The sequence below is a fragment of the Phascolarctos cinereus genome, unplaced genomic scaffold, assembly GCF_003287225.1.
Source record: "Phascolarctos cinereus isolate Bilbo 61053 unplaced genomic scaffold, phaCin_HiC Scaffold_2;HRSCAF=192, whole genome shotgun sequence".
In the NCBI taxonomy this organism is placed as follows: domain Eukaryota; kingdom Metazoa; phylum Chordata; class Mammalia; order Diprotodontia; family Phascolarctidae; genus Phascolarctos; species Phascolarctos cinereus.
This window is the reverse complement of record NW_027555625.1, coordinates 365751526-365761310: the sequence shown is the minus strand read 5'-3', so window position 1 is coordinate 365761310 and position 9785 is coordinate 365751526. Positions and strand designations below refer to the sequence as shown.

Genomic DNA, 9785 nt, shown 5'->3' with positions numbered 1-9785 from the left:
CTCCAGAACTACATTTCAAGAAATCACAAATAAAAACTGCATGGCACAAAAATAAATTGCTCCAGCTTTTAGAAAATAAATCTAGTCACCAAACCCCAAAATACCTTACAAAATTTTAAAGAGAACCTCTGAGAACAATGGAGGAACAACAAACTTACAAAACATAAGCAATCAAAAATTATATTCTTAGGGACAGAGTATCCATATATAAGGATATGACAGTCTAAGTGGGGATAAGGACCACATATGTTGAGGGGCTATAGTTGCATGTGGCTGCAATGGAGGTAGAACAGATATCTCTAGCCCCATCTTCCTCCATCTTTCTCCAAGAGAGACTTTCATTCCTTCTAGGTACTTTTTTTCAGAGCTAGTTCTAGGGGTCTGCAAGCCCTCACTTCTTCCAAGGTGGCATGATCCAAGGAAATGAGTAGTCACTGGTCTCTGGCCTATGCTTAGGGCTGTGAGTGACCATAAACAGCCTTCTTCACCCTGGAACTGTGACCAGGGCTCCTGTACCTCACCAATACAAAATTGGATAATAATAGCACCTACCTCTGAGAGTAAACTGAATCAATAGGGGCAACTGAAATCACTGTGGCTGTCAGAGCTCTGTTTGAAGATGCCCAAGTCAGGGAACCCACCACCATTCCAATATCTTTATTTTGTTGTGGGTGGTCTAAGTGTATCTTTTTTTAATTTAATATTTTATTTTTCCCAATTACATGCAAAAATAAATATTACGTTCTTTTTTCAAATTTTGAGTTCCAAATTCTTTCCTTCCTTCCCCTTCCCCTCTGTGAGAAGGCAAGCAATGTGATATAAGTTATACATGTATAGCCATACAAAACACATTTCCATGTAACTCATGTTGTGAAAGAAAACACAGACAAAAAAACCCAAGAAAAATAAAGAAAGTAAAGAAAAATTATCTTCTATCCACATTTAGGCTCCATCAGATCTTTCTCTGGAGATGGACAGCACCTTTCATCATAAGTCCTTCAGAATTGTCTTGGATCATTGTACGGCTGAGAACAGCCATGTTACTCACATTAGATCATCATATAATATTGCTGCTACTGTGCATAATGTATTGTATTTTATTTTATTTATTTTATTTTTTCCAATTACAAATAAAGATAGTTTTCAACATTCTTTTTTGTAAGATTTTGAGTTCCAAACTTTTCTTCCTCCCTCCTTTTCCTCTGCCCTCCCAAAGACAGTAAGCAATCTGATACAGGTTATGCAAATGCAATCATGTTAAACATATTTCCACATTAGTCATGTTGTGAAAGAAGAATCAGCACAAAAGGGAAAAAAATACAAGAAAGAAAAAAAAACCAAAGTGAAAATAGTATTCTTCAATCTACATTCAGACTCCATAGTTCTTTCTTTGGATGTCAATAACATTTTCTATTATGAGTTTTGGAATTGTCTTGGATCATTGCATTGCTGAGAAAAGCTAAGTCTATTATAGTGATCATCACATAACGCTGCTGTTACTATGTACAGTGTTCTCCTGGCTCTTGTCACTTCATTTATCATCTGTTCATGTAAGACTTTCCAGGTTTTTCTGAAGACAAGAATGTCTTGAAAAGCAGAATTGGCCAAATGGAAAAAGATGTATAAAAATTCACTGAAGAAAATAACTCTTTTTTTGAGGGGGGGGCAATGAGGGTTAAGTAACTTGCCCAGGGTCACACAGCTAGTAAGTATGTGCCTGAGGCTGGATTTGAACTCAGGTCCTCCTGAATCCTCCCCAGTGTTTTATCCACCACACCACCTAGCTGCCCCCAGAACAACTCTCTAAAAAGCAGAACTGGGCAAATGAAAAAAGAGATATAAAAATTCATTGGAAAGAATTCCTTAAAGAGCAGAACTGGTCAAATGGAAAAAGAGGTACAAAAATTCTCTGAAGAAAATACTTTTTTAAAAAGTAGGACTGACCAAATGGAAAATGAGTTACAATAACTCAATGAAGAAATCGACTCCTTAAAAATTAGAATTGGGCAAATGGAAGCAAATGACTCAATGAGACATCAAGAAACAAAACAGGGGAACCATCTCTAGACTCGGTAGGGCATCCCCGCCTCTGTTGTAGCCATGGTGTTGTTGTTTCTGCCTGAAGGATGGCTGAAATAGAAGAAACCTTAAAACGAATTCAGAACTAGAAGGGAGTGCACGGTATTATTGTTGTCAATTCAGAAGGCATTCCGATCAATAGCACCATGGACAGCTCCACCGCCATGCAGTACAGCCAACCTGATGTACAGTTTCATCTTGAAGGCTAGGGGCACTGTGCGAGACATTGACCCAGAATGATCTCACATTCCTCTGCATTCCCTCCAAGAAAAATGAGATCATGGTTGCTCCAGATAAAGATTATTTCCTGATTGTGATCCAAAATCCAACAGAATAATTTGCCATATTGAAGGTGCCATTTTCTCCCTTAAATTTAATAGTCTCCCTGAAAGAAAGCCTTACTGTTGATTCCCTCTCACCACTGAATGGCATGTGGAAAACAAAATTATGATATTAGGCTGGACTTACAGAGATCGTGTGACCCAGGTGGGGGCCGGGGAGTGGTGTGGCAGATTGATTTTCTTAACCTTTTATGCACCTGGAATCTTGGGAGGCTGCAATTGGAGCCTTCAGCCATCAGGAAGAAAGCCCTTGGAGACAAGCTTAATGGCCTGGGCTGGTGCCCACCCCCTAAGGCCTAAGCTCTCCTCTGGCTAGCTGCCCTGCCCCCACCCCCCAAATCTCGGCTCTGGGCTTCTGGTTTTAATTTTGTTGCTATTTTGAAAGGCTGTCTAAAAATAACTGTAATGATTGTTAAAAGAAAATATGAAACAAAATCAAAAAAGTGAAAAAATAGAGGAAAATATCTCATTGGAAAAACAATGCACCTAGAAAATAGATCCAGGAGAGTCACCTAAAATTATTTGACTACTTGAATACCATAGGTTGAAAAAAAAAGCCTAGACATAATCTTTCAAGAAAGTATTAAGGAAAACTGCTCTGATATTCTAAAACCAGAAAATAAAATAAAAATTAAAAGAATCCACTGATTACCTCCTGAAAGAGACCTCAAAATGAAAACTCCCAGGAATGTTACAGCCACATTACAGAGCTCCCAGGTTAATGAGAAAATATTGCAAGCAACCAAAAAGATACAATTCAAGTATCATAAAGGCATGGTCAGGATAACACAAGATTTAGCAGTTTCTACATTAAAGAATTAGAGGACTCAGAATATGATATTCTGGGGTGAGGGGAGCAAAAGAGCTAGGATTACCACCAAGAATCATCTACCCAGCAAAACTGAGCATACTACTTCAGGGAAAAAATGCATATTCAGTGAAATAGAGGACTTTTAGGAATTCCTGGTGAAAAGACCAGAGCTAAATAGAAAATTTGACTTTCAAATACAAGACTCAAGAGAAGCATAAAAAGGTAAACAGGAAAGAGAAATCATAAGGGATATAGCAAGGTCAAACTGTTTACATTACTACATGGGAAAACCATGCTAGTAATTCCTAAAATATTCCTTATTATTAGAGCAATGAGAAGTATGCATAGACAGAGGGGCCAGGTGTGAGTTGGATATGATGGGATGCTTTTAATTAAGATGTGAGAAAGAAAAATGCCCTAGGAGAAGGGGAAAGGGAGAAGTAGAATGGGGTAAATCATCTGACATAAAAGTGGCCTGAAAGAGATTTTACAATGAAGGGGAAGATGGGGCTGGGTGGGGGGTTGTAAACTTTACTCTTATCAGAATTGGCTCATACAGGGAATGACATACAAACCCAATTGGGTGTAGAAATATATCTTACCATACAGGAAAGCAGAAGGGGAAGAGGATAAGAGAATGGGGAGCAAATAGAAGAGAAGGCAGATTAGAGGAGGTAAAAGTCAGAAGCAAAACACTTTTGAGGAGGGACAGGGTAAAAAGAGAGAGAAAATAGGATAAACAGGGGGGAAATAGGATGGAGGGAAATACATTGTTGGTAATTATTACTGTGACAAAAAATTTACAAAACATTTCTCTGATAAAGGCCCCTTTTCTCAAAGGTATAGATAATTGAATCAATTTGTAGAAATAAAACCCATTCCTCAAATAGATAAATGATAACAGGATAGGAACAGACAGTTTTTAGACAAAATAATAAATGCTACATATTCACATGAAAAAGTGCTCTAAATCACTTATTGGTTAGAGAAATGCAAATTAAAAGAACTTTGAGCTACCACTGCACACTTATCACATTGGCTAATATGACAGAAAAGGAAAATAACAAATGTTGGAGGGGATGTGGGAAAATTGAGACACTACTGAACTGTTGGTAAAGTTGTATATACTTATTCAACCATCTTGGAGAGGAATTTGGAACTATCCCCAAAGGTCTATAAAACTATGCATATCCATCAATACCACTTATAAAGTCTGTCTCCCAAAGAGATAAAAAACAAAAAGGAAAAGGGCTTATATGTACAAAAATATTTAAGGAAGCTCTTTTAGTGTGGCAAAAAAATTGTATATTGAGGGGATGTCCATCAGTTAGGGAATTTCTGAATCTCTTTTATCTCATGCTTGGTCAATTAGAAAAGTAGGGATATTCCTTGTTCCTTACTACCATTTCTAGACTCTCCCTGGCCTCTCATAACTCACTAATCTGCTTACTTTGTTTTGCATCAGTTCCTATAAATCATATCATATGTTTCTAAATTCATTGTATTCTCTTGATAACATCAGCTTCTATGGATTTAACTATCATTTCTATGAAGATAATTGCCGGATCTACATATTCAGCCCTAAGATTCAGTTCAGATTGCAAATTGCTTGCTGGATATTTAAAATAGATGTCCTGGAAATATCTAAAATTCCCATATCCAGAAATAAGTTCATTATCTTTCCCCTCAAACCCTCTCCTTTTCTAAACTTTCTTGTTTCTGGTGAATGCATAATCATCATTCTAGGCTGCCAGATTCATAGTCATAGCCTCAGTACACTTCATCCTCAAATATACAATTAGATGCCAAATTTTGTTGTTTCTGCATTCCTAACATCAATCACTCTTTCCACTCACACAACAACCACTTCATTTCATGCCTTCATCACCTCTCATCTAAATTTTTTCAACAACCTCCTAATCTGTCTCCCAGCCTCAAATATCGCTCCATTCTAGTTCATAGTATACTTATGTACTGCTGTCAAAGTAATTTTCCTTAAGCATAAATCTGACCATGTGACTTCTCTACTCAACCAACTGCAATGTCTTCCTATTGCCTATTCAATAAAATATGAACTCCTCTGTTTAGCTTTTAAAATTTTAAATGACCTTTCCCAAACCTACCTTTCCAGCCTAATTAGATATTATTCTCCTCTCTGTTCTCTGCAATCCGGCCAAAATGGCCTTCTTTGTTCCTCACTTATGATACTACATCTCTATATTTTTGTCCTAATCATTCTGCATGGTTGGAAGGTACTTCCTCCTTACCTCTGCCCCTTTCTTTAAGAGTTCTCCTCTTCCTTTAAGATTCTACTCAGGCACCATCTTCTGCATGAAACCTTTCCCTTACTTCCCAAATGCTAGTGCCTCTCCTCTTTTTATGTAGCTACTTTATGTGTGTATATGTTCGCATTTATTTTTAATTAATATATGTATACATATATGCACATATGTATGCATGCATAACAGCAATATATATTGTTGTCTTAGTCCAATAGTATGTGAATTGTCAGTGTGGATTGTTTCATTCATTGTACTTGAATCCCCAGAGTCTATTACAGTGCCTGGTGTGTAGTAGGCATTTAATAAATACTTGAAATTTATCATGTCTTACATAATATTGCATTGCATTGTGTCCCAAAATTTGTTTCATATTCCCCCAATCAACTGTCCTCTTGCTCTCTAATTCTCAGTAAAAAAAAAAAAGCTAGATATAAATATCTCTTAGCAAAGCTCTTAGTAAAAACTATCTATGTTCTTTGCTTTCGATTCCTTCCTTCTCACTCACTTTTCAACTCCTTTCAATTTGGCTTCTGATCCCTCTACTTGAATGAAATTATTCTCTCTGAAGTTACCAATCACCTAAATGAGAAGGTTCTTCAACTTATGTGTGTGTTATTAATCCCTTTGTCAGTGAAATCCATGGACCTTTTCTTAAGATTACACATGAAATCAATTATATTGACATACTATTATATAAAAAAAAATAAGTTCATGGACTTCAGACCAAGAACAACTGCTCTAACTCATATGGAACATTCTAAGGTGTTTTTGTTTGTTTGTTTGTTTGTTCGTTCTTAATTCTTTGGAACATTGGACCCTGTTGATCATCACTTGCTCTGAGTGCTTTTTTTTTTTAACATTTTTTTTTCTTGGTTCTCCTCCTACCTTTAAACCACTTCTCTGAGTCCTTTGCTGGATCATGTTTCTTTTTCTATCCCCTGCAAATGGATGCATGACTCTTTCCTTGATCCTTTTCTCTTCTCTTTCTACACTCTGTCTTAGTCATCTCATCAGCTTCCATAGGAGCTTCTATGCAAATGACTTTCAAATCTACATAATCATGACTTATCTTTCTCCTGAACACTAGATCTGTGTCACCAGCTGCCAGCTGGACATTCTACCTTGATGTCCCCTTGACATCTCAACACTCATCACAAATACCCTTTTGCTGTCACAAGCAATACCATCTTTTCAGTCACCCAATTTAACCACCCCTGAATCATTCATGATTCATCCCTTTCCTTTTTAACCCATATCAATTAAATGACCAAATGTTGTCAGTTCTACTTCCAACTTTCTTTCCTATATATCCCTTTCTCATAGGACCACAACCCTTGTTCAGGCCTTTATCACCTGCTTGAAAAGATTATTATGGGAGTCTATACTTTGCACGTATTTTGTCTTTATTTATCAATGTCCACCTTGCCCCCTTTAGATGATTCTTAAAGTTGATAACTGTTTTGATTTTGTCTTCATATCTGAAGCTATTATAAAAATGCCTTGGACTTATCAAACACAGCAGGTATTTAAATGTTTTTTAGTTTAGTTGAATTATACATAAAAAATGGGCAATCATACCTGCTATATAAACTTCACAGGGTTTTTCATAATGCATATGAAAACTCTATTATTCAAATATGAAGTATGATTGTTGTTATTTTTAATATAAAATAGTAATAATGATAGCTAGGTGGTGCAGTGGGCCTTGAGTCAGGAAGATCTGCATTCAAATGCAGCCTGAGACACTTATTAGCTGTGTGACCCTGAGCAAGGGTTGCTTAATCTTGTTTTCTTCAATTTCCTCATCTGTAAAATGGGGATAATAATAGCACCTCCCTCCCAAGGTTCCTATGAGGATCAAATGAAATATAAATTATAAAGTTCTTAGCACAGTTTCTGGCACATAGTAAGTGCTATACAAATATTAGCTGTCATTAACAAATACAAGAAGCAACAACAATTTACTAAATCAAGAATCTAATTTTAAACCAACTAAACCATGAATTTGCACTATTTAACTTGATTTTAAGCTTTGATTGCATTAGAATAGTAGAGTATACATAGTGGCAAGAGATTTAGAGGTCAGAGAGACTTTACCCCAAACACATAATTCTACAGATGAGGAACCTAAGGTCCAGGAGTATTAATTCATTTGCTCAGAGTCACACAGGGAATTAAATGGCTGAACTGAGTTCAAGCCCAGGACCTTTAACACCAAATCCCATTTTTCCCATTGAATCATATTGACTTCTTGAGTAATTCACAAAAAGTTTATCCTCTACTCATAGAGAATTCTAGTCTATAGGTAAACCAAATATCAATATAAACTTAAATGTCTATAGCACATCACTATCCCAAAGTGTTTTGGTCACAACCTACCAGCAAAGCAGCATTATCCCTGTTTTCTAGATGTAGAAACAGAATTTTAGGGAGATTATGTGAGCTGCCCAAGGTCACTCAACTAGTAAGAAGCAGGGTCATCCCAGGTCTCCTGACTTCAAGTCTAATGATTTTATACCACTATTCCACCCTTACTCTGAAATTATGTTACATGGAGGAGAGCATTTAGAGTTGTCTCTTCTTTCATTAAAAAGGAAGATAAGGGGCACTGGACACAGAAGTTTTATATTCAAATTATTGAGCCATGTGAGCTGCTTAGTCATTTAAAAGTGGGGAAGCTTGTTCTCTTGCTTTAATAGAAAGAATGGTAGGCATTATTATTGCCTTCTCTGTATTTTAATTGGTAACTAGGGACCTACCCTTCCTCTTAGAGGTAATTGTGTTATAGAGACTGTGATAGGGAGTGTTTAGTGTGCATTGAATTTCTTCACATATGACCAAAGTGTTTTCTTTTACTTACAGTCGTTAAGGTGACACACCACGTCATCTTTTTCTGGCATGGTGATTTCTGACTAACTGAGGCATTAGAATAATACATTACATTGGGAAACCTGAAAACCAAGCAAAGGAAGGGAGAAAAATGAAATGATGATCATATGTAAGCTATTAATGTTATTGTGTTTATAAAACAGTTTTCTTTAAATTATAGGAATTGTGATTGAGGATTGGATTGACCTAATAGCAATGGTAGTAGTAGTAGTAGTAGCAATAATAATAATAACAATAAAAATATAATTCATTTATAGGTCTCAACCTTTGTTCAAGTCAGTAGCACACAACCTACTATAAGTTTGCTGCTTTATTGTTAAAATCCCATAATCTATGAGGCACAGTTGGTCATGGAGTAGCTCTTTATTAAAATATAATATAATGTTCATCTGTGATTATTATTTTAATTCAGTGCTTGGTTGACTTACATAAAGCTGCCTGAAGTCTTATAGTCACTACTCTCCATTCTTCTACATTAAATTTAATTTATACAAAGATGATAAAAAATTTGATTTATTTTACAACAGATCAGTAATTGTGCTCTACAAATAAGTTCGTAATGATAATCAACAGCATTTTCAACATAATTTAATTTGTCTTCTCCTGAGAGGTAGTTAAATGCAGTAATAATAACACTAGTGTTATGGACTCGGCTGCAGTTAATCATGGCCTGAATATGCAGACAGCCCCAATATTGTATTGACAGAAATTAAATTAACCATCAGCTTGGGCAATCAGTGGCTGTACTGCTATTAAAAGTAATAAAGGCAACAAACCCCAACCATAGCCAATTACATTTTGACATATACAAGGAAAAGGACAGATGCTTTTGATTTGAGGTTTTTATTTCAATGAAAAGAAGACAGAATAGTAATACCTGGAATTTACAAAACACCACCTGCTTTTTTTTCCCCCAAGGAGAGCTGAGTATAGCAATGGGTTCTCTTGAGTATAGATTTGTGGAAGGATTCCTGGACTAGGTATCAGGAACTCTCAGTTCAAGGACTAGTTCTACTATGTGTGAGCATGTGACCTTGTTGGTCACTTCAACTCTCTGAATCTAAGTTTTCTTCAACTATAAAATGAAAATTTTCAATAGATGACATCTAAAAACTCTCCCCATTCAAAAAATTTTCTGTCTTTGTAATTTTAAGGACCCTTCCAGGTCTGACATTCTCCAGGTCTAGGCACTAATGACAATCTGCTAACTTTGCAGTTTTTGCCTAGGAGAGCTAATGGTGACATGGACTCTTTGTTCAGAGGACACCTGAACATACTTAGATTTCTAATAACTGTAGAGTGTGAAAAGGTAACATAATGTTGAAGGAGAACTTTACTACAGGCTGAGTGCACTTTTTGTGGGAAGACGGCAAAAAGTACAAA

At 36.2% G+C, this 9785-nt stretch overlaps 1 pseudogene; it reads left to right on the top strand.

The window, feature by feature from the left end:
* Positions 1-2126: 2126 nt before the first annotated feature.
* LOC110222362 (dynein light chain roadblock-type 1 pseudogene) lies at positions 2127-2416 on the top strand (annotated as a pseudogene).
* The last annotated feature ends 7369 nt before the right edge of the window (positions 2417-9785 follow it).